Source organism: Sinocyclocheilus rhinocerous, unplaced genomic scaffold (genome assembly GCF_001515625.1).
Source record: "Sinocyclocheilus rhinocerous isolate Xijiao unplaced genomic scaffold, SAMN03320098_v1.1 scaffold690, whole genome shotgun sequence".
NCBI lineage: Eukaryota > Metazoa > Chordata > Actinopteri > Cypriniformes > Cyprinidae > Sinocyclocheilus > Sinocyclocheilus rhinocerous.
Genome location: NW_015654492.1, coordinates 639,527 through 666,801, shown reverse-complemented (window position 1 = coordinate 666,801; position 27,275 = coordinate 639,527). Strand labels below are relative to the sequence as shown.

General features: G+C 37.9%; 1 protein-coding gene across 1 annotated transcript in view; it reads right to left on the bottom strand.

Annotated features, from left to right (window-relative positions):
* pik3r3b (phosphoinositide-3-kinase, regulatory subunit 3b (gamma)) overlaps positions 1–27,275 on the bottom strand; it is a 163,935-nt gene that overhangs the window by 134,382 nt on the left and 2,278 nt on the right. The window lies entirely within an intron of this gene.

Here is a 27,275-nt window from a genome sequence, read left to right as displayed (position 1 = left end):
CTCTCTCTCTCTCTCTCTCTCTCTCTCTCTCTCTCTCTCGCCTCATCACTCTCTTGATTTCTTCAACGCTCTGCTCCATCTGTCATTTGACTCATTTATCTTCACCTTCCTCTTAAATGGGTTTGTGTGAGTGCATGTTTTATCTCCCAGCAGCTTCAAGGGCGTTTTAAGGGGCATTTGGCTTGGAAATCACAAACTCAACAAGTACATGTGTGGATACAAACAGCGCTGTGTGTGCACATCCCAGAATCTCATTTAGTGCACAGAGCCAAACACAAGCACAAACATATTCACATTATGTGATAACAGATCGGAACTGATAGCACAACAAACCAGTGACCTTTACTACACAATCCGACTAAAATCAACCAAAGCCATTAAAACATTAACGTTGCTGATTTCTTACTGTAAAAATAATGGGCTTCATTCAGGAAACATGTAAAGTAGACAGGGCAAATAGACAGAATGACAGTTAGGTGGAACGACAGACAGAATGACAGTTCGATACAATAAGAGATAGAACAATCGAACAAACAAATGAATCATAAAACAACAGAGAGACAGATGGAATAACATGAACTATGGCATTTTTAATGGTAATTTTACTGCACTGCATTATATTATACAGGCCAATTTTTAGTGTTGTCTACCAAGTCTACTGATAGATAGAAAGACAGTTACACGGAATGACGTTAGAACCATCAAACAAACAAATGAATGATAAATACAATAACAAACAAAAGAAAGAGATCAAACAACTGATAGCAGGACAGTTAGAAAGAATGAAGGACTGAAAGACAGAATGAGCGATCGATAAAAGGACAGTTAGACAGAACAAATGATCGAAAGAAGGATAAATAAAACAACAGACAAACAGAATGAGTTACTATAATCAAAGTTAGAATGAATGATTGACAGAAAGGGAGTTAGACAGAACGAACGATAGTAAGGCAGAACTAAAACGACAGAATGACAAAATGAACAAACAATAGAACGAACAAGTGAATGATCAACTGATAAAGCGACACTTAGAACGAACAAATCGATAGAATGACAAAAACAAACAATAGAGCGAACGAACGAACGTACGACAGATCGACAGTTAGACAACAACCAAAAGAATGACAGTCAAAGGATTTTCCAATTTTTAATAACAGAACTATGGAAGCTATCATTTTACAGCATTGTATTATTAATTAATAATTTTTAGTGCTGGTGGAGTACCAGACATCCCTGCCAGGGGGCTTTTCTGTCTTTAAAAGAGCCTAATGCCTAAAGCAACAGAGAATACACCTGGGGCACAGATTGTGTTAATAGCCAAGAAACTTATCATCTCATGACAAAGAGGCAGATAAGCTCCCGCTCTCACGCTATGAGCGTGCAAAATAAATTAAAGACAGGCCACTAATAGCACGCCTGCTTGGAGCTGATGATACTGCTACTTCAGTGATCAGAAAACAGCAAACTGCATAATATAGTCCACAAACGTTTTTATGTCTTTACCAGCCTACTCCAGTTGTCACCATAAAGACACAAAAGAGAAGGAAGCTTGTATGCTTTGTAATAAATAAATACATAAATAAATAAATAAAGCGGCAGATCCAAAAAGGCACCCTGCAGTGGTTTGAAACAAAGCAAGCTGCACTTCTCCAGCAGAGCGTCATTCAAGCTAAACACACTCTATAAGGGTCCTGATCGGTTACACTACTTAATCATGCTGCTCCGTAAATGATGCATAACTAATTCAGAAATGGCATCAGAACCTTCATTACTCTGCGCAGGGCAAATGGGCAGACAGAAAAGCGATTTTCCACTCCAGATCTCTCAATATAATATCATACAGTCTTATGACAGTATCTTTGACCCTAACTATTATAAAGTAAGAGCATTTCAGTCTATTGTTTTGTTTTTTTTTGAGCTGTCAAGATGACATACTCAAATCGAAGTATAAATCTTAATAATACATACCAAACTGCACATCTTTTGGATTGAAATGAGGCCAGCTGAAGGTTTCACTCATTAGATTCTTATACAAAACTTTCAAATGTAGTGTACAATTGTTATGAAGTTAGAAATGTATTATTATTATACATTTTTCTGTGCACTATTAAAACAAACACTATACATACAGCATATATATATATATATATATATATATATATTATAAGAAATAATTTATAATAATTAAATGGCACAGTATATTGTTTCGAATATGCTTCAACCAATCACAATCAAGGACTAATAATAATAAGATATGATGATCAATCATAAATTGCAGATACTTATATATGAAAACTGCTGTCCAATATTGGTTCATAAAGTCTAAGACCATTGGTTAAAATGGTTCTATTTACCCTTACAAGTTTAATTTCAAATTTGCGTATATGATGAATGACCAAGAAATAGTGCAAAATCCCAAAACTAATTTTAAAAGTTGACTTTGAATCCAAGATTTCCCCTGTGTTCTAAAACTTTTGATCCCCAACATATGTTAAAACATTTGCTATTTTTTTAATAACTTTAACCTTTGTTTTACAACCCAATCACAAGTTGAATGTTTAAGATTAATGCACTGCGATACTGGATGCCTTGAGAAAACTTTGGTGAAGTTTGAATTTATTGTAACTAATTGTCTGATATCAGAAGTTGAAGTTAGTTTAACTACCTTTAACTACCTCGGTAACTACCTTGCTAATACGCTTGTCATGTCTCTGTGGGTGAGTTGTGTGTGCCTGATTGAGCGCATGCAGAATCAGCAATATTCAAAAATACCCTCTTAATGAAATATATCGATGTGCACAGTCGTCTGGAGAGATCAATGCTAATAATTGATCCATTTACTATGACGGGCGGGATTCAGTGACACAAAGTAAATATCCATGCAACACAGTGTCCTGTGAGAGTACAGTAATACAAACTGATTTAACTGATATTCAGCTCAGTCAATCTTACATCTGCCTCTCTTCCTACCAACAAAACAAACAATGGCAGCACAACAGCTCAAGCGATAACATCAAAAATGAAAAAGAAGAAAGAATACAACATGCATTTCCAGAGTAAATGTGTGTAATACATCAAACACTTTCCTATTCGGTCTTCTTTACAATTAAGCAAAAAGTAGCTTGTTTAAAACTTGATGCGGACAGCTTATCAAAGGCAACTGAATTTATGACTGGATATCACAATTGAACCATGCCATTGTTCTACTCTATTCTCTTTATACTGTAAGTAATGTTGCCCTCAATATTGGAGAACCATTGGGCTCTGCAACAGGCATCCCACGAGACAGCGCTAGTCGGAGGCTGTAATAACTTCCATTGTCTTACGTTCAGTTCAGCTTAAATAATTAATGGCCTGTGCAGGAAGATGGACATCACCACCTCCTCGTGCCTGTCTGGAGGGAGGGAGCGTCGGACGTGTTGAGGAGCAGTTTGGATGCATTTAAGAGGATTACCACTAATGAGATGAATATCACTAAAGAGATAAAGCGTGATTAATACCAGGCCTGAATGGGAAGTGTTTTTGAGAGCTTTAAAAGACAAGCAAGAGGAAAACAATATATGCAAACGCACATCTGCAAATCTAATAAACCCTATTTTTGATTGGCAGGTGTTTTAGGTATTAATGAGCAAAAACAACATAACTGAGCCTCACAAATGCCATGGGTTTACTATAACTCAATGGAGAACACACTGAAATGAAATGGACATATTAAAAGTGACAGCACATTTCGTGTTGATAGGCCACTGCCAGTTTATGGCACAGTCCAGATGTTTGTAAAGGTTAATAGAGACTCTCCATGCATTCACTACACATTAATGTATGTATGTGGTAGAGTTACCTGGAGGCAAGCTGTAGGCTGTTGAACCATAGAGCTTATCAAAGCATGGAAGAAAGGGTGGAGGGATGAGGAAGTTGTTTGAGGCCAGAGGGGACGAGGAGTGAGGATGGAGAGATGTGTGGCAGGTGAGCTACACAGAGATGTTTTAAAGGGCTACACATCTAAACACTGATGTCAGCAGAAACGTGGCTCGCAGCTCTGTTGGTGGGCCATAAGTATACAAAGCCTCTCAAGACTTACCAGCACATTAATAAAATGGCATCCTTTTACTGTATCATTTCTTAAGACGACATGAGCACCTGTTTCAACAAAGGGTTAGAACTTAGTCCACACAAAAATCAGAAAAATAATTGTGTGGAATGGATTTAAATGTGGCAAAATGTGTTAAAAGGAGCTGACAATACATAGCTTTTATTAAAAGGCTTTATTTAATTATAAACTATTATCAGAAACCATCAAAATACACTACTGTTTAAAAGAATTGTGGTCAGTAAGATGTTTTTGAAAGAAATCTCTTATGTTTACCAAGGCTGAATTTATTCATGAAAAAAAGTAAAATTGTGAAATATTCTTACAATTTAAAATAACTTTTACATTTTAATACATTTATGAAAACAGTTGTTCTGCCTAATATTGTTTTTTTTTTGTGATTTTTAGAAAGCTCGGAAGAACAGTAATTAATTGAAACAGAAATCTTTAGCAACATTATAAATGTCTTTCATCGGTTTAAAGCATCCTTAAAAAAAACAAAAAAAATTAAAAATCTAAATTAAAAACAAAAATCTTACTGACCCCAAACTTTTAAACGTATATACAATTTTCAAATCTGTGTAGGCTACTTTTATTTATAAAAAGAAGAACATTATCAATCAATGACATTTTTCATTCTAACCGGATCCAATCTGAAAAGAGCGTCAGAGACAGAAAATACAGTTTCTGCTCAACAAGAAACAAAATAAGGAACATTTTGATTCAAATACCTATTATAAATTAATGTAATAATCTAATATAACAAAAGAATAAGAGAATGGCTCCAAGCCAAATAGCAATGAATGATGGCCATTCAGAATCCACAGAGCTTTCTTCAGAATTCCAAGGGCACATATTCCATGCAACTAAAGACGGTAGACAGATGTATTTTAATCACAGCACTAAGAGAACAGCTGTTCTTGTAATACAACAAAATGAATTGTGCTTGTAATCAATAGTGTCCCTGGATGTGATACAATATGAATGTGAATGTGTTACACTGAATCCAGAAAGGTGAAAGAGGAGTATCAATAATGTTTGCAGAAATAAGAGGATTGATTGAATAGCCCCTGTGAGATTAATGACGGTTGAGATTATGAAGCGTGCGTGCCAAAGGTATATTAAGTATATGAGGGATTGTGTATGCTTGCGTGATTCACGTGTGCAGCATCAGAAGGTGAGGAGTAATCCACGGGGAAGAGCTTTATTTGAAAATAAATCAAGGGTAAATGTATGGCCTAATTCAAAAATATACACATTTAAGTCTTGATGATGAAGGAAATAAAAATCAATAAATTTGATCAGGCTGAAAGAGAAAACTGCCAACTAACGTGTGCAATAGTTCCATCTCGGTATCTTCAGAAGAATCCAACCTGTTCCACATACAGAAACGGGTTTCTTTATTTCCATTAATAGAACTCTTTCCTATCCACTAACAATGACAAAACCATACAGAGTAGGCATCTTGGAAGACCTGAGAGCTTCAAAGCACAAAAAGGCATGTCATCCTGCTGGGAGTGTGATGGAAGTGGAAGAAAGCATAGGCATGGCAGGAACGTAACATATTCTTCAGAAAACTTACCTAACAGGCCCGAGGCTTGCCGTCGTTTAATAGACGAGTTTCCAGACACTTTGAGAACAACAATCACCCGTCATCTATGAAGATGTGAGAGCCTTTTTTCTTTCCACGGCACACATGTCCTCATTCAGAGCGAGTACAGATGGATGAATGGATGACAGTGACAGGAAATGTAACAGTTTAGTTAAGTGTTGGATTCTTACCTCTGAAGAACGTTGGGAGGGCTGGGAATGTGGGGCTGAAAAAGAGGGTAACCACCAGACAAAGGGGGAATGATACAGAGTTTCTTTATCACTGTTCTTTTCTTCAGCAGGGAGACTATAATTGCCAATTAAAATAACAAACTGCAATGCGAGTCAAAATGGTCTCACTCAACTAAGTAGGAACCACCTAAGGAACGACTCACTTATGGCAGCTATCTCCAACATGCAGGAGTGTAACACAATTTCCCACAGGTCATTGCATGGACTGGATAGTGTACTGACTTAAATCTATTTTACTACTATGGAATTCATTTCTTTGCAGCACCAATTATGCTGTATGGAAGAATGGTATAAAGAGGAAGGAGGAGCATGTGTTTAAATCAGAAATTAGGAAATGGGAACAAAATGCCTTTGATTGCAAGAGTGAAACTGAAAACATTATTTTTCAATGCTGGCAACCAGTTAATAACGTTATTTCTTTGTTCAGAATTCTTCATGGTTAAATTTGAGAATTACACCACTGTTGCCAGAATTCTTTCACTGCCAGTAAGTTCACCTGTAATAGTTCAGCTCTAATTTACATTAAGTGCAAAGAAAGTTTTTGTTCATATTATTGATTTTAAAAATCATCTGTGATTAATTCGACCATATTTTCAGATTTTAGTTATCATAATGGCAAAATCCTAAAAAAATACCTGCATACTGGTTTGCAATAACATGAGTCTATGATGACATAATAACAATAATAATAACATTATTACTCAATATTTTATTTAATTCTAACTAAATACTATTTGGAAACTTGAACATACCATTTCTGTTCAAACAAAAATGAATCTAATAGTAGAATAAGGAATAAGGAATAATTCTGAGAATTTTTGATGTTGTAAATAACTGAATATTCGAAAAAATCCCAAAAAGTCTCTTTTCAATTTTAGAATTTAAGTGTCTTAGTGAAAATCTTCCTTCATCTTTGTGGCATTTCTCTGTGCCTATGAGTGTTTGATGTGAGCACAGTGTAAACTTTAAGCTTAAATTTAGATTTAGCTCCTTTTTTTTTTAGACTTTTTTTTTCAAAATCCGCTCCTATTTCAATAATAAAGGAGAAAACCATCCCCCCTGTGAGTCTGCTGTCTTCCAATTTTAACTAAAACCCTAATCATTCCTCATGCCAGCGGCTTAACGCGCTGTCTCTCCCACACTTCCCCCATCCCAGATCTCTACCACTCAACCCCGCCTCATCATGCCCCATTTCTACCAAAGAGAGAAAGAAAGAGAGACCTTCACACCAGTCCACAGAGAAATTAGGAAATGCTCTGGTACTGCATGCCGTTTGATCTTTATCCGTGGTGCATCTATTTTGGGATGCGCCTAAGCTAAAGTGATGATTTCCTGTACTTCAAATGCTTCAGCAAAGATAGAAGAGAGAAGGGAGTGGGGAAAGAGGGTAAATATGAAGAAAGTACAAACCTCAAAAAACAAAGAAATCTAGCGTAGCGTTAGTTCTGGCAGGTCACGTTAGGAGTTCTTGCCCAGAACAGAACCATACCGCCAATCCAAACTGTATGCTAACTGTCAATCATCTTTGACGATAGTGGACCTGACAGAACTTCATGTATTTTATATTTGGAGCTGCCTGTCCAATAAAAGCAACTGTAATTTGCCCCCAAAACAGCCCACTGCTTGAAAAAAAACACACACAATATGAATGCTGAATTATGGTCTTTCAACACTGCACGCAGAACCATATTTATTTCAGCACAAATATTAACAGGTTACAACATTCACACTGCTTGTGTAAGCAGTTATGGTACTGCCTAGCTGTTAGTTTAGTACTGAGGCTTTTTTGTTAGTCAAGCTCACATCAGCTGACTCAGGTGATCCCCATCAACCTATGGGAATACGACATCTATCTAAGCATTCATATATAAGGTCCCGCAGTAGTATCAGCAGTTTTCGCATTGCTCAATAGCTAATTACCCTCCTCCATCCCCAACTCCTCCTCTGTCAGTCGGGATTCAGCCTTCTGGTTCTCCTTTGAATCAGACTAATTCTAAAATGTGTACATAACATTATTGAACTTTAACGATATCTGCAATGCATTTGTTGGTTCTGTTCTGTTTACCCTGGGGGGGTTATCGCTGCTCTCCCTGCTCTCATCCATGCTAGGCTGCATGGATGCACAGGGAGTTCTTGCCCAGAACAGAACCATACCGCCAATCCAAACTGTATGCTAACTGTCAATCATCTTTGACGATAGTGGTCCTGACAGAACTTCATGTATTTTATATTTGGAGGTGCCTGTCCAATAAAAGCAACTGTAATTTGCCCCCAAAACAGCCCACTGCTTGAAAAAAAAACACACACAATATGAATGCTCAATTATGGTCTTTCAACACTGCACGCAGAACCATATTTATTTCAGCACAAATATTAACAGGTTACAACATTCACACTGCTTGTGTAAGCAGTTATGGTACTGCCTAGCTGTGAGTTTAGTACTGAGGCTTTTTTCCGCCGAATGTGTGCTAAATTCACACTTCTATTCACACTATAATTATCTATCAATCTTTTGCAACATCGGCTTTAATGAAGCAACATAACATAATGCTGGGGTTTTCAAACATAACAAAATAATGTTATTTGTAAACACTGATGTTGTAAATTAGACTTTTTAAACAAAACTATTTGAATATAACCTATAATACATCATTTTCTTACTGATATCAGTGCGGGAAAAAAAAAGTTAAAAGCAGAATGCAAAAGTAATATCATATTCAAAAAAATCTTTCATAAATATCAATTCACACATTAACTTTGACAGCACACATTTTTTTTCTCTTAAATTTTCCACGGTCCCCAGTTTGAAAAACCCTGGCATAATGGACCAAATTACTCACCCCTTGTTTGATGTCTGTCAACAGTATCAGGCACTAAAACAGCACTTTTCATTTCATAAATTCATCAATCTGACTGAATCCAGACAATTTAAGCAGTTTATAGCTACAGGTTTGGGTTCAATTAATTACCATCTGGATGGAAATGTGGTCCTTCTGGCAAATTTCATTTCACACAACAATAAAGTTTGTAGTAATTCATAAAGGCCAACTCCCAATAAGCATATTATAATTTATTTGAAATTATAAAATGTTCTTATTAAAATATAAAAGATGATGCAAACCCCTCAGAGGACCTCGGATGATGCCAACCCTGAAACAACATAAACTACCAAATTTTGCTACACAAGTTTGATTGAAACATATAATCATTGCTGTTAATTGTGTTCATCGTCTGTTTGATTACATCATTAACTGAATTTTACTGTACATTTCTGCCATATGTACATCAATTTGACAGTCACCACTGACAAGCTACTACTAAATATATTGTAGAAACTTAATTTTCTGTAAAGCTGCTTTGCAACGATTTGTATCATGAAATGCGCTATACAAATAAACTTGAATTGAATTGAACTGAAAACGCACTGCTTGCATCTGCGTTGTCAAACATAAGACAGGCAAAATTATTGAGAAAGAGCACGGTTCACAATTCGAAAAGGCAAAAGCAGCATTCTGTCGATTTTTTTTATTTTTTATTGTATGCATTTTATTCTTTGCAAATAAACAAAACAAAAAATGCCATGAAGGATCTTTACAGCAAATGTGTGTACTCAACAAGCCTTCAAATAAAAATAGCTCAATATCTACATCAAATCAACGAGTAAACAAAATGAACGTAGCCTTAAAAGCATTAATGAGCATGTTATGGATAACAAAAAATGAAAGCAAGAGTAAAATGGTTGCTGTGGTAAAAAGAAGAGCAGAAACAATAAATTATTGCAGGAGGAAAATGTCCCACGGCCGTTAAATCAAAGAGAAAGCGAAGGGGAGAGAGAAATAGAAAGAGGCCTGTGGAAGGAGACACATGGGTTGGGTAATGTGTTGTGACAGTAATCAGCGGCTCCTGATCCAAGAGCTCTGCTTGAAAAGGAGAAACCAGGTAAAACAAAAAGCGAGTATGCAGTCGCTTCCATGTGGCTACATTTTTGCTACGGCAGTCCTTCTCTTTTATGGCATACTTAGAGATAGATCAGTATGTCCTCTCAGACTGGGATGGGAAAATGAAGATAAATAGTTGTTGTGGGCCTGTATACCCCCATCTATAAATCACAATAAGAAACAAACATTAAGACTAGTCTACCCAACGTGCATTAACGGAGAAGCAACAAATGTTATTTCCATTAAGTTCTCCTTTTTAGACAATCCTTGATATTTTGCAGCATATCGCAATATCCATACGCACACTGTTGCAGCTTGATGTTTAAATAAATGCAGTCCTTGAAATTCTGTGGCAACAGCAAGTACTGTTTGATCCAAACAAGCCAGTTTGCCAGGCCATGCTTCGAGTTGGCATGTCTTGCGAAGGCCACACTGTTTTGAGCAGGGAGTTTCCCCTCAGCAAGAGGTATGACCGATGCAGAGTTCCCTTAAAGGCCAATAAGAGGCCAAAGGAAGGCTAAGGTGGGGCCAGAACTCTGTATAACCCACAATGATGTGGTCCATACTGGCCCAAACTGTCCATTCACACAAGCCGCAAGTGTGTCTCAGAGCGCTGAGAACATTCCTGCATTACCATAGCAGCCGCTATTTACAATCATCAGCACAAAATAAGACGAAACTAGGCGTATCATCTTTGTGTAGCCAATATTAATCCCATGTTTGGGCAAATTTTGTGTGTACTGTCAGAAAGAAAGAGAAAATTAAGGTACATTTTTGCACAGTGTCTACCCATACAGTACAAAGTTTGCTTTGGTTTAAGGTTACATTAGATTGATCAACAGTGACAGTAAAGACTTACAATGTTACAAAAAAAACAAAAAAAGGTCTAATCAAATTCAAAAAGCACTTAATGTTTTTGAACTGGCTGCTGAAAACTCAGCTTTGCCTTTGCAGGAATAACTATTTTTGATCAAATAAATGCAGTCTTGGTGAACATAAGAGACTTCTATCAAAAACAAAAAAAACCCAATCTTTACACCAAATTTTGAAAAGCAGTGTATTAGTAATAGAGCCCGACCGATATATCGTTTTGCCGATATTATCGGCCGATATGAGCCTGTCACAGATATATCGGTATCGGCGAATAGCCTATGCTGCCGATATACATTTTTTTTTCTTTTTTTTTTTTACAGAACATATAACGCAGATTAAATGCTTCTGAATGGTGTAATTACTTAGTTAGTCCAGCAGAGCGAGCTCCATTGTTTACTACGGGCGACCCAGGTCACTGTAGTGTAGAGATGCGTGGATGAGCTCAAACGTCACCTGAGTCTGCTGCTTCAAATTATCCGCCCGCCACCCACCCGCACCTATATTTGATCGTCACATTACAATGATTCTAATTCTTAGTTTTGCATGATGATATGATGAATGGATGGTTCATTTTTAACAGCAGATTCAGTGACAGTAGAGAGAGTTGATCTGCGCATCACGGCACGCGTCTGCGGCGCATTAAAGCCTGTGTTACGGCCACCGGAGCTGATCACGGCCACTCAGTCAATGCTGGTGTTTATAACGGCCGAGCCGTGGCCCAGAACTCATGCTTATCACATCGGTCCCATCACGTCGCGCGGCGCGACAAAATACAATAGAATTCTATTGTATTTTGTTGCGCCAAGCCATTCGCGTCCAGTGTAGAATAAAACCCATTATAATCCGTAGCAGATTGACTCTCACAATGAGCTTATCACATTTGTTTGCTACATTAGTAGGACCCTATGATTTCCGCGATGCAGAAAACATGGACGGAATCGCGGAATCCAGTTATAAAAACGGAATTTACTGTATAACGCGGAATTTCATGGAATTTTTGATGAATAAATAAAAAACAGGTCAGTACATATACACTGAACAAAAATATAAATGCAACACTTTTGTTTTTGCCCCCATTTTTCATGAGCTGAACTCAAAGATCTAAGACTTTTTCTATGTACACAAAAGGCCTATTTCTCTCAAATAGGCACCGTATGGCTATCATGCAACACCGTATTCGCAGATACAGCCAGTGAATGCACCCACTTCCTTCAGTTATGTCCCTCCATACCAAACAATGATGCCATCAACATTACCCTCTCAAAATATAATCCCTGGTTTAGTCCCTTCAGTGAGCACTGCAGAAGCTGCACCACAGCTGATGCCAGCCCAGCATGCAGCTTCACCAGGTGGTAGTATACCTCAACGGACATTGTATTGTCCCCCTAAACCTAAGATTCCCGACTTCACAAGTGACAGTGAAAGAGAATTTGCTAATATGAAGCTGGCATTGGACAATTTGCTTGAGCCTTACCCAGAGCTAACAGAGAAGTACAAATACCATGTACTACTGGAACATCTTAAACTGCCTGAAGCTCAAATGATAGGGCAGTCTTGCCGGCATCATCCATATCCGTATTCAGCAGCTATGCAAGCACTTCAGCTACAGTACGGTCAGCCACATCAGCTGGCTCAAAGTGAGATAGCAGCCATCCTTACATCACCAGATGTAAAGCCCAATGATAACCACAGCTTTCAGAGCTTTGCCTTGCGAGTTCATCTCCTGGTCAGTATGCTGCTGTCATTAGAGGGACCCAGAGGGATGGAACTTAACTGCTGTTCACACGTGGACCGTCTACTTAGCAAGCTGCCAAAGTATCTTCGAGATGGCTTCATTGAGTTCCTTCAACAGCAGGGGAAGCTCAACTCCATAAGTCTTAACCCCTACAATCTGCAGGACTTTGCTGGATGGCTACAAGTCAAAGCACAGCAGCAGAGACTGTCTATTCGACTAGTGCAGCGCTACCAGCACGAAAGGCTTCCAGGTGTCGGGAAAGAGAAACCCTCAGCAAAACCAAAGGGGTCAAGTCTAGTTCTTTACCATGGTGCATCTCCAGTTGAGACTACACTCTCTACCCGTCCAAAAGACCCCAAGCAAAAGAAACCACTCAAGGTACACTGCCTCTTTTGCAACAGTAAAGAGCACTACATCACACGCTGTGACAACATCAAAGAGCAGTCAGTTGCAGATCTGCAAAAGTGGATTTCTGATGGGAAGCGATGTTGGCGATGTGCAAGACTACATGAACCAGAGATGTGTAACCTCAAAAAGCCATGCAGTGATTGTGGTGGAATACATCTACAGGTGCTTCACCGTATAGCAAGTGATGATCCAACAAACACAGCAAATATGTCAGAGAGTCGTACCTACCTCACACCCACTAGTGCAAGCTGCAGAGTATTTCTTAAAGTGGTACCAGTGTTGCTACACAGCAAATTCAAGTCAGTGGAGACTTACGCTGTACTGGACGATGGAGCGCAGCGAACCATGATCTTACCAATGGCCGTACATAAGGCAGGCTATGTTTCTAAGCTTCAACCTGAAGAAGTCACCAAATCAGAGGAGGCCTGGTACATTCCCCATCACCTGGTGTGTCACAACGATAAACCAAGATTGGTCTTCAATTGCTCATTCAGGTATCAAGGTCTGTCTCTGAATGATCAGCTTCTGCCAGGGCCTGCACTTGGCCCATCATTGTTGGGCGTTCTCTTGAGATTCCGTCAACACCACGTGGCTGTAAGTGCAGATATCCGTGGAATGTTCCATCAGGTCCGCTTGCTGCCTGAGGACAGACCTCTTCTCTGCTTCATCTGGCGAGATCTGCACTATGAGAACTGTCCAGATGTCTATGGATGGGAAGTCTTGCCGTTTAGTACAACCAGCAGCCCGTGTTGTGCCATTTTTGCTGTGTAACAACATGCTCGCAATAACCAAGAGAGTTACCCAGGTGCTTTACAGGTAGTGCAGCAGAGTTTTTATGTGGACAACTATCTGACAAGCTTTCCAACCACATCTGAAGCCAAGCTAACAGTTGATCAACTGTGCAGTCTGCTAGCTACGGGTGGTTTTGACCTTAGACAATGGGCTAGCAACCAGCCATCAGTGATCTCTCATCTACCCACAGAAGCAAGGTCTTCAGCTGCAGAACAATGGCTTGAACAGAACAGGACTGATCCAATGGAGCCAACTTTGGGTCTCAGGTGGAATTGTGCTGCTGATACACTAGGATACCAATGTCGCCCCATCGAACATGTCACACTAACAATGAGAACAGCCTATCAAGTGCTAGCAGTGCAGTATGACCCATTGGGGTTCATTGTGCCTTTCATCACATGGGCAAAAGTGCTCATTCAACAACTATGGTCCAAAAGAAGAGATTGGGATGACCCGAATCTGCCACAAGATCTTTACGCTGCCTGGGACAGATGGGAAAGTGAGTTAAAGTATCTCAGCACCATAACAATTCCTCGCTGTTACTCATCAGTTCCCAATGATGTACAACGGAAATACGACCTCCATGTGTTTTGCGACGCATCAGAACGAGCATATGGGGCTGTGGCTTACTTGGTAGAGTACACACAAGATGCCGTTCATACCACTTTCGTTATGGCTAGATCACGAGTTGCTCCCAGGAGGCAACAGTCCATGCCTCGCTTGGAGCTCTGCGCAGCATTAGCAGGAGCCCAGCTAGCGAAGCTTCTAAAAGATGAGATCACTCTCACAATTCAGCAGACAATTTTGTGGACCGAGAAGTGCTCACTAACACAGATTTAGACAGATTTGTGAACAATATTTGAGAGAAATAGGCCTTTTGCGTATAGAAAAAGTCTTAGATCTTTGAGTTCAGCTCATGAAAAATGGGGGCAAAAACAAAAGTGTTGCGTTTATAATTTTGTTCAGTGTATATAGACTGTGTCTGTGAATAATAAACTGCAAAAAGACTTATTTAAATACAAATGTTCTGCATGTTCATTTGTTACCAGAAAATACACAACAGAGAATTTGTGAAAAAAATATTGGGTTGGTTTGGCAGTAGCTTGCTTGCCCTACACAGTTACCTTGTTTAATTTCTTAATTCAAGTTATATATATATATATTTGTTCTATTTGTGTTATTTAAGTTATTTACAATAAGTGCAGTGAAGTTTACTGTTAAGTGCACTGATGTCATTTTGAATAATAAAGTTTATTGTTAAATTGTTAAATACCCTGCCTCCACTAAATAAGGCCTATGTTTGTAACATCATTATAAGTGTTTGATCACCATATTTGAGTTATTTGACATTTGACGTTGTACTTTTGATTTTTAAGCTTTTATCTTGGGCCAAAAACCTAAGGCAACTGTAGTCAAAGACACCCATAAACTGTTTTTGTCATAAAATTAAGAAAGAAAAGAGCAAATAAAAGGTCTTTCAACCCTGTTACTTGTCAACAGGGAACAATAATCAGGAAGATGACTGCTGTGAACTTTTGTTCCTTTCTGAGCTTGATGGTTTAAATGGACCTAAAGGGTCCAGAGAGAAAATCTGAGCTCAGACTAATGTCGCCTTGGCAGCGCAACAGCGGACAGACCTCAGAGGACTATTAGTAGTTTCCAGTGAGCAAATAAACTGGTGATTTAATAGTAGTGTGCTCTGTCAGCACCTTAATTTGGATGAGGACCACAAAAAGCCACAAAGAGATAATACAGTCATCAAATCCAGATTTTACTCTCTTTGTCCAAGATCTGAGAACCAGGAGAGGAATGGAACATTTATCCATGCCATGGATTTCAGGATTCAAGCAGAGCACCAGGGAGGGGAAAATGGAATCATACTGCAGCCAAGGGATTGGACGCAAACCCATGAGAACATAGTATAGCATAGTAAAAACATAGTGTAAAATATAAAATACATAAATGCATAAATATATAAAAAATAATAACTAACATTTAAAAAATATATATCTTTCAAACGTTTGGGGTAGTTAACCCATCCCCCCCCCCAAAAAAAAAAAAAAAATGACATTCACCTGACAAGACAATACTCCTGAGAATAGAACAAATTAGCCTGGAGTAAAAGCTGGCGAAAAATAAATATCTATAGACAAGGAGTTTTATAGACAAGAGACAGTTCCCATGCCATGTGAAGGGAGACCGAGGACACCGTCACTAATGCCTGACCTTTAAACACTCCTCTGTCATGACGGGACATGTATAAATTTGATTGAAGTCTGTGATCATACTGATTCTTTGATTTTTCTCAAGCAAAATGCTTCAGGCATGTGTAAATTCTCATGCAAGGCTGCATATATATGTATAAAATATATCAAACAGCATTCTGCCTCCTCAATCTAATCTGCAAAGCAAATTAGACAACCATGACAAGTAAGAACTAGGTTGCCTTCAGGCAACCCATTGCTGTAGCACAGATCCCAACTAATTTTCAATGACAGCGTCAGTCTGAGATCAGGAATGTGTTCTCCAGTATTTGACGTTGAGAAGACACCACCAATAGAGAATGATTCTTCAGCTAAATTCTCTGTTGTCAATGAGAAATGGGGTTTGCTTAACCTTAGATGCCTTAGCAAACAATTTTGTGTAAAAGTCTAATGTGGGTTGCCCTGAATTAGCCTGGGTGTTGTTTGAGCAATTCAAATACTTTCTATGTTTTTTGTAAGGTTGGAGAAGAAAGCTCTTGCCCTCACTAAAGTCAGACTTTTTTTCCAGGATCCAGTCTAAACATTTTGAAGGTTGTAAAGCTCAGGACAGATGGGATGACTTTAAACAAACTTGCTGCTAGTAAAAGAAGAGCAAATTGAAGAAGGGGCCAAGGTAAAAGAGCACCACCTGTGTCAACATGGCTCTGTGGGTCATATTTACTGATGCATCATTAATTTCCTTGGAGTGCTGTCTCTAATCAAAGAACAAAAGACAAAGAAAATAATTTTCTGCTCTTGACCGAATACGTTTTATAATTTTAATGGTAAACATTAATCTGTATTTAATTTTTACAATGAAGAATACAGAAATTAAAGTAATCAAATGTAAAATAACACTGGATGTGTTATTTTACATCTGATTACTTTAATTTCTGTAGTATTTCTTAACTGAATAAAAACTTACTTAACCTGAAAAACTTAGTTTCATAGCTCTCTTTATTCTATTGCATTTATTTGTGCTGTTGTTTGCTATTTTTTTTTATTTGTTCTTATTTTATTACTGACTTTTTACTTGAAAAAGTTTACTTGAAGAAAAGTAGATTTTTGTTTGTATATGCTGTCAATTATAGTTCTTAGAAAGAAAATCGGAATCTGCAAAAATCGGTATCGACAGATCACACTAACAAAAAATCGGAAATCGGAATCGGCCAAGAAAATTGCAATCGGTGCATCTTACTGTTTTTCCTGTAATCTTGGTGAGCAAAAGAGACTTTTTTTTCTAAAAACATTTAAAAATATCTGTACCACCACACACTAGGTTAAACTAGTGCAAATATAGTTTTACATGTAGTTATCTTTCATATTGTGAAAATCAGACACACCCTATTTTGAAACAATTCATTTTACTTTTATTTATCATGCGGTTTCATAAGTCGCTCTGTACATCTAGCACACAAACTTCTACACAACATACAAAAACACAAGAATGACAAGGAAGAAAAGAAAGCTATTTTGTTGTGAATTTCACCATGAACTTGAAACACTTGGAGTTTTATGAAAATGGTAAAAGGCAGAACTCACCTCTTGACCTCCAGTGATGTTAATTGTTCTTCCTGGCTGGATGAAATCACCTCTCCACAATATTGACACAATATGTGAAATCCATTTCTCAGAATCAAATCTATTATACTACAGCTAACACTGTTACATGCACCAACATCTAAATTTATAGTGCTGGTGAATTGGGCTATATATTGAAAACAGTCTTTATTTGATTCATGGTATGAATGAAAAAAAAGATATCAGTCACACATCTGTACTGATACACTTCCAATTTTATGTATGACACTCTCCGAACACATGCAAAAGCATTTCACATCAACCACAGTTTTAGAACACTAGCCCCTTGCTGTAAAGCCAAACAGGGGCTCTATTCTCCAAAGCCCAACTAATAGTTGACATACTGGGTATCTCACACAAACATGAAATAGCACTTCACCCACTATACCATGACTCACAATAAGAGCATGCAATGCAAGGAATGTTGAAGCAGTTAAAGCTGCAGAGGCCAGTAACACTTTCAACCAATAATTTCAACCAAGATAAACCTTAAATTCTGACTGCAGCTCAGGCTTCTGATCTCTCTCTCTCAAAACACCTTTGAATCTCTCCAGAAACATCTGTGGCATTTTCGAGAATGGCCAAGATTAACTATCAGCCCCTGGCTCCTTGCAACACTCTAATGGGGATCCGATAAAAGTAACAGCTCTTAACAGAGCCTGGAGTGTCCAATGAATTGGTCCTGCATCCTACATTTCTTGCAGCAAATTTTGCCATCCAGGCATGCGTCGGGAGTTTAAACCAAAGCCAATCTGCAGCCAATCTAATGCTAATAGAAATGCACATTCCACACCACCACTCCACTCAAGTGGTTTAAAGTTATGTGCTGATGCTAATAAAAGCCTGGTGTGTTTGTACAGCTCTATATTTAAGTGTTTTCCTGCTTTTTGAGCTGATCACCTGAGGCATAAATTTAACTCCGGACTGGAGCAACAGGAAAATTAAATCATAGCGCTAATTGCCAATATACATATTAATGCAGTATGAATTTAATGACTAAAAAATGAAAATATCAACTATACTATAATGGAAAATTTGTGAAATACAGACTACTGTTCAAAAGTTTGGGGTCAGTAAAAAATGTTTCCAAACAAATAAATAAATGAATTAAATTGAAATCACAAAAATATTAAGCAGTACTGTTTTCAACATTGATAACAATAAGAAATGTTTCTTGAGCACCAAATCAGCATATTAGAATGATATCTGAAGGCAATTCAGCTTGACCATCACAGGAATACATTACATTTTTTATAAAATATATTAAAAATAAAAAAGATTTATTTTAAATTGTGATCATTTTCACAATTTTACTGTTTTTACTGAATTTTTGATAAAAAAAAAAAAATGCAGCCTTGGTGAGCATAAGAAACTTCTTTCAAATAATAATAATAATAATAATAATAATAATAATAATATCTTACCAACCCCAAACATTTGAACAATACTGTACAGTATGTCACTTGCAAAACAAATTTAAAAAAAAATGCTTTTGATGACAAAAAAGACCCACACTTGTTTATAAAAGGCAGCATACCATTAATTTTACCCTTGTGTATTTTGTATCCTTGCGTATTTTGTTGGTTAAATTACACAGAGACAAATTTATCGAGAGCCTTTCAGTCGCATTTAAAATGCACAGATGAAGGGGACATAAAATAAGGACATAAAAGGCATGAGTCTTTATGGGTACTCATAAGTAGCAGGAGAAAGTGTAATATTGAGAAGCAGTTTTAGCTGCTTTGTGCTTTCTCTAGATTTCAGAAAACCACAGTCCAATCCTTAGCCACAGCATAGAAAGAAGGATAGAAACAGATTTATGGTGCATCGTTCTCCCAAGTGAAAGCAGTGTTTATCATCATCCCTGCTTCATGGAAAACAAGCGAGACAGAGAATACACAACAGCAGGATAAAATGGCAAACAAAGACTTGGCTTTCGTCCTCTTGGCATGGCACTGAGTTGGGATGTGATGGATTTTCAGAGAGATATGACTGAGAGGGTCTGCACCAACCCTCGTTGTCATGCTTAAAGTGAAATCCTTCAAACGTCTGTTCAGAAATGCACATGGGACAAAGCGCTCTAATGCTGAACAGCTGCAAGAACAGGGATGCCTACCTGCACTGCAAATGATCTGTAAAATGAAACATGTCATGTAAATGTAAAATGATTACATGCCTGTTTCAAGTGTTGGCAATGCAAAAATGGAAGCTAGTGGGATTTCTGCATGTTCCTTTGAAATTTGATTAACTTACTCCAAAAAAAACAAAAACAAAAACACGTTAACGAGATGAAGCTAGCAGTATTGACTGGTCATGTGATCTCGACATGGAGACCTCCATGTGGTGGCCTGTCCGTGTAAAATAAAACAGAGCATACTAAAACTAGCAAACTAGCATCTTCCAGCCTTGTGAGAAAGTAGAATGATTTTTAACACATAAAATGTATTATTTCTTTAGACTTAAAACTTGTTAAAGTGGAAAAAAAGTCATGATGGCTTCACTTTATATTCTGCAGACACCAGATCTACTTAACATAGACGGGAGGTGTAAAGCCCCTGTAAGCAACAAAGCAACTTTCCACAACCTTGCAGCACTCTAAAAGTGTGGTTACATTAGCAAAATTTCATGGGCAAAAAGGTCCATTCTCTAATGTCTATTGTTAACAGTGTATTGATGTATGAAGAGCACAGCTCACACACTAGCCACTTTTAAACCAAGCAGTTTTCTGCTGGTAAATAGCCGTTACAGAATTTGCTTGGAGAAATCTTTTGGCCCCACATGAAAATCTAAATCATGTGTATTCCTTTTGAAATCTCTGGATTTCGCCCACAAATGTGATCACATCTTAATTCTTACCCTAATAATAATAACATTACAAGTTAAAACAATGTTCCACAATGTTAACTGGCAAAAAAGAAAAGAAAAAAAAAAGTCAAAATCGAAATACCTTGCCTTTTTCACCTATCAAATTATCATTCACCTCAGTGGCTACTGTTGTTGAATCGTGAATAGCAATCTTTTTATTACCTGCTGTCCTCACGGCTACATGCCATCAATTCACAGCTCATCTAATCTCTAGAAAATGAAATTCAAAACACTGGCTTCTCTCTGGCTAAGACAATGAAATTCTACAATGCATGGGAGAACAAGCATAAAATCCCTGTTAATATCCTATTTCCTAACACTACCATTGCTGTCATTGTTTTGGAGTTAACAACTTTTCGCTATGTAGGAATATAAAATCTTCTGCAGTGAGAAAAAAAAACAAATCCTTAGATATTATCTGCAGGGCAAATACATACATACAGTATCTCACAGAAGTGAGTACACCCCTCACATTTTTGTAAATATTTTATTATATCTTTTCATGTGACAACACTGAAGAAATGACACTTTGCTACAGTGTAAAGTGAGTGTACAGCTTGTATAACAGTGTACATTTGCTGTCCCCTCAAAATAACTCAACACACAGCCATTAATGTCTAAACCACTAGCCACAAAAGTGAGTACACCCCTAAGTGAAAATGCCCCAAAATTAGCCATTTTCTCTCCCCGGTGTCATGTGACTCATTAGTGTTACAAGGTCTCAGGTGTGAATGGGGAGCAGGTGTGTTCAATTTGGTGTTATCGCTCTCACTCTCTCATACTGGTCACTGGAAGTACAACATGGCACCTCATGGCAAAGAACTCTCTGAGGATCTGAAAAAAAGAATTGTTGCTCTACATAAAGATGGTGTAAATTTGCTGTCCTCTCAAAATAACTCAACACACAGCCATTAATGTCTAAACCGCTGGCCACAAAAGTGAGTACACCCCTAAGTGAAAATGTCCAAATTGGGCCCAAAGTGTCAATATTTTGTGTGGTCACCATTATTTTCCAGCACTGCCTTAACCCTCTTGGGCATGGAGTTCACCAGAGCTTCACAGGTTGCTGTGCATATATACACATACATACAGTGGGTATAGAAAAGAATCACCCACCTTTAAAATAATCACATTTTGTTGCTTTGCAGCCTGAAATGAAGATGGATACAGTTTTTGTTTAATCAAGCTGTATTTACTCAGTGCAACTAATAAAATATTATTTTTGATATTTTAGAATACAATATTTTGTTGAATCACCTTTTGTTTTAATTACAGCCTTTAGTATGTTGGGATATGTATCTGTCTCTACAAACTTTGCACATCTAGACTTTGCAATATTTGCCCACTCTTCTTTGCAGAACTGCTCAAGTTCAGTTATATTTGATGGGGACCGTTTGTGGACTTCAGTCTTCAAGTCATTCCATAGATTTTCAATGGGGTTTAAGTCTGGGCTCTGACTAGGCCTTGTATCCTGACAAGTGCTCCAGTCCCTGCTGCAGAGAAACAGCCTCATAACAGGATAATACCACCTCCAGGCTTTACTGGAGGAATATGCTGTTATTTGGATGGTGAAAAAATGTGTCCATCTTCATTTCAGGCTGCAAAGCAACAAAATGAGATTATTTTAAAGGGGGTAATTCTTTTCTACTGTGTATATATATATACCTGCTTTTCAAAACTGGCTTTCAGTTTTAATGTGCTTTGGCCAAGTTTACCTATGTTACGCAGGGTCAAATAGTTCAGAAATTATGCTATAAAACTACAAAGTCCTAATCAGATTTTAAAAAGGTTATGTTTTTGAAATCACTCCACTGCTTTGCAGCTAATGTGGAACTGAGCGGAGCAAAGAAATATGGGAGCCAGCAAATGTTCAGCCAAAGCCTTGGCCGAGTCTGAACCTCCCTGTCACATGGGAGCACAAAGCACTATACAAGGGCAAATCAAGCAAAGTTGCGGGAGCCAAAACCCATAAATGAAGCTTGTAACACTGTCTTAAACATATGTTTTTTTTAGCAGTACGGTCATCAGTGCCAGCATTTTCACCTTGCCATCTTCCATGGCATACCCAACAACTGCACAGCACTGTTTGATATTTTACACAATAGGGCAGTCAATTAATTATACTCTTGTCAAAACAGGCATGTAAAGCGTGTTGCTTGGGTGTAAAATGAATTATTTCTGGTGCTCTTTGGATAAAGGATCCCCAGATCCAGTAGTAAACTTAATCCAAGGCCCTCATAGTCAAATGAAAAAGCCTTTACTTTATTATGACTATTAAGTTAAAAAACATTACACAAAACAGTGTGTTGTGTGTTGCTTAGAAAACCTTCATCAACCTTCACCAAGGCTTTCTAAGGCATTTGCTTGTGAAAAGTTTATTTACCTAATAACCATTAAAAAATTAAAGTATTTTAATTCATATTAGAATCTGAAGGCCTTGGGCTATGATTTTATTACTAAACTGAATGCAGTCAGTTTTATACATTTTTTGTAGTTAATGTATTTAATAATGTATTCAATTTATTCAAGAAAACGGTTGGGTTCCTCAGGTAACTTGTCTATACTGCAAGTGCACTGTATAATGCAAAAATAAACATATTCAAAACCTTGGAGTCAGCCTTTTATTTTTTTAATTAATACTTTTATTACCTGAAAGGATACTCTTTGGATTTGAGACTTTAGTCTTTGCAACTTTACAGATCTTCTTTATGCACCAAGAGCTTGTAACACTCCAAAGAGAAAGGAAAAATTGAAATCGCATCATATGACCCCTTTAAAACATAAATTGTGACAGCCCTAATTCCCAGCCCTCCCATACTGCAATGCTGGGGTTATTTTGAATGCAGAAGTTTTTTTTTTGTCCTCAGTATATACTCTATGGAGGACTGCACTCTCTGGCATTGCTCAGTACCTCATTAAGCCTAGTTGCAAATACAGCCATGATGCCTGACCTGCACGTCTGGAAAATTGATCCCAGAAAGAGCTGCTCATGCTCCTTCATGATTCCTTTCTAAAACCATCATCCCACTTAGCAGCTCTCCGACTCATCTATTAACACATCACTGTGTGCTTGATCAGAGCGAGACACCAAAAGTGGCTTTTCCTCATCAACCATACAGCTACACAAGGCCTTTGAGAAATGAGAGTCAGGTCAGGCATCAGTAATCAAAGGAGATGGATCTCAAGTCAATAACAAGGATAATGGTGAAAGTGAAGACTGCAGACTTTGACTGACACTTTATCAGTGCTGGTGGGCAGCTAATAAGTTGATCTTTGCCTCGTAGTTGCCTTGGAACATGTCAGTTTATTCATAGTGGGGAAAAGACAAAGACATAAACCACCTGTGGAGTGCATCATCTCCGCACAGAAAATCTGCCTGCCCAACATCTGACAGCCAAATGTATGTCCAGGAGACATGACATAGAGCTGTTAATAAGTAAAATGGGCCACTTTTTGCAATACTGCAGCAAATTTGCTCAAACACAAATGCTAATTATGCCTCTGCAGTGTCTGACAGAGAAGAAGGGATTGAGAGAAGAGCCAAAAATGAAGGAATGATGGCTGCTGACCTATGCTAATACACAAAGCAGCATATGCTGAATCTTGAGAATTATCCATTTCAGCAACTATCCAGAGACAATATCAGGTCAGGAAAAGCCACACCATACTACATTGAGGGTTAAATGGATCAAAATTTATCTCTAAATGTCAATGTCCTAGAGACAGATGGGAACAATCATTTTTGCCAAATTTCCAACAATCTATTCAGTTTTTTGTACTTCTTTTGTACTTTTATTCAGCAAAGATGCATTACAGAGACTTGCTATTGCTAATGCATCCACAGAAAAGCTGCTGTGAGCATGTAAATGTTGCTGTGACATACTGTAGCTGCACAAATAGCATACATTAAATTACCCATAGCAGATCTATACTGGTGAAACTGGGGGAGGTGGAGGGTTTCTGCAAGACTTTATTACACCAAACAATTGAAATGTTAAGCAAGAAAGCTCATTGGCTGAAGACGAAACAGAGACCAATCAGCTTGAGCCATAAAGTGATGATGTGATAGCTTGTAAATGGCATTAAGGACCTATTTGCCTGCATAATCTAGAGCAGTGTTTCTCAAATCCAGTCCTCGCATACCACCACTTTTAAATAATAAATAATAGTTAATAATAGTTGTCATTCTGGTAATTTCACATCAATTAAAATAAAACGATCTTAAATTGAAAACTGAAGAGAATGGATTGCAGTGTTGGGAACTGAAATTCATGCAATATTTTATTCTGTTTTAAATGTAAAATAATTAAAATGCTAAATGCATTATTTAATTATTATTTAATATTAATATTCAAAACAGAGGCCATGGAGATTGATAATGTCCAGTTGCTCATATTCATTGCAGAGCCCTAAATAATTGTCCATGCTTACAATTTTGTATAACTAGATTCTGCAAGTAGGTCAACCACACTTCCAAGCTCTAAAGATATGAAAATTTGTCTTATACACAAATAATACATCAGTGTAAGAAGTTCAAAGTCTATGGCACAGTTCTGAACTGGTGTCCCATATTCACTGTTCCAAAACTTCCATTCTGCAATGCCTGATTAAAAAAAAATGACCCATTTGATCAATTCTGTAAACTTGACAATTTGCTAGGCTCATAAAACTCCCTATAATCACCGCAAGTGTTTCGTCAGTGTTCCACAAGGATCCCTTGGCACAGGGTGAGTCTAATGATTGGCTGACAGCCATCCAATGCACCAGTGATCAATTATTCAACAGAACTGCATGTTTTTGCCTCTCCTGACACTAAGGAATGGCTTTGCTATGCTGTTTATCACCATCTCTGTGCCTTGGCTGAAACAAAGGAACTCAATAAGCCACTAAAAGAGGATCTACAGTGAATAAAACACATAAATAGTATAAATACAACCTAAACCTTCACCATAAAAGAGATATGCACACTAGACAGTAAGAGAGAAGAGCACTCTTGGAACAACCAGAGTTGTAACAACCTAGTTAGCATATGAACACCCCCACAAGCAGACTGTAGCACAGTCAGAAACACAGGGGCAACGCAGGCCCCATAAAGAGCTTAACACAACATTTGAAATATAATTTTGGTTTTAAAATTGCCATTTATGCAAGTACTTATTTCTTATCGCTTTCTTAAAGACATTCACAAATCCTTGACAGATCCCTATTTTCAGCACTGGAACTAATGTTACTAGTGGGAGCTGAAGTCTGTGATTTGCACACAATGTCCTCAAATTTCAAGTGAAGCATTTTATTACAGGGTTGTGCTGCCTAATCCAAATGTGGAGAGAAGATAATTAGCCATCTTGCTCTGAAGATTGAGGGTGTAAGATTATGGATGCCACAGAGACGTGGTAATATTTTTTCATTCTATGATGATACAGTATATACATATCATGATGATAAATGATAATATATATACATATATATATATATACAGTGGGTACGGAAAGTATTCAGACCCCCTTAAATTTTTCACTCTTTGTTATATTGCAGCCATTTGCTAAAATCATTTAAGTTAATTTTTTTTCCTCATTAATGTACACACAGCACCCCATATTGACAGAAAAACACAGAATTGTTGACATCTTTGCAGATTTATTAAAAAAGAAAAACTGAAAAATGCTCAGTATTTAGTAGAAGCACCCTTTTGATCTAATACAGCCATGACCCTTTTGGGAAAGATGCAACAAGTTTTTCACACATGGATTTGGGGATCCTCTGCCATTCCTCCTTGCAGATCCTCTCCAGTTCTGTCAGGTTGGACGGTAAACGTTGGTGGACAGCCATTTTTAGGTCTCTCCAGAGATGCTCAACTGGGTTTAAGTCAGGGCTCTGGCTGGGCCATTCAAGAACAGTCACAGAGTTGTTGTGAAGCCACTCCTTCGTTATTTTAGCTGTGTGCTTAGGGTCATTGTCTTGTTGAAAGGTAAACCTTCGGCCCAGTCTGAGGTCCTGAGCACTCTGGAGAAGGTTTTCGTCCAGGATATCCCTGTACTTGGCCACATTCATCTTTCCCTCGATCGCAACCAGTCGTCCTGTCCCTGCAGCTGAAAAACACCCCCACAGCATGATGCTGCCACCACCATGCTTCACTGTTGGGACAGGTGATGAGCAGTGCCTGGTTTTCTCCACACACACCGCTTAGAATTAAGGCCAAAAAGTTCTATCTTGGTCTCATCAGACCAGAGAATCTTATTTCTCACCATCTTGGAGTCCTTCAGGTGTTTTTTTAGCAAACTCCATGCGGGCTTTCATGTGTCTTGAACTGAGGAGAGGCTTCCGTCGGGCCACTCTGCCATAAAGCCCCGACTGGTGGAGGGCTGCAGTGATGGTTGACTTTCTACAACTTTCTCCCATCTCCCGACTGCATCTCATGGCTGGTGATTGAATGTTTAGCCCTTCCGTGTTTTCTAGTTTCCATGTTCCTAAGTTTTGCCTTTCTCGTGTTTTGTTCCTTGGACTGTTACCTTGTTTTTGATTGACTGCTGCCTGCCCTGATCATTGCCTGTCTTGTTGGATTACTCTTTTGTCTGTGCCTTGGATGTTATTGTTTGCTGGTATCTGACCCTGCCTGACCTGACTACGCTCTTTTTTTTTTTTAATAAAGCCTGCTATTGGATCCCCACTTCGTTGTCACAACGCCTCAATCGTTACAGAGTGTATGTACAACCACACACACATACATACATATATACTGTATATACATACACATTTATAAATTCAATATATATATGATTTCATTTCCATTTAGTTTGTTGAAGTATTAAAATAACTAAAATTAAATAAAACTAAAAATTTAATAAAAGACCTATACAGACATAATAGATTCAGACATAATTTAACTAAAATTAAAATAAATAACAAAT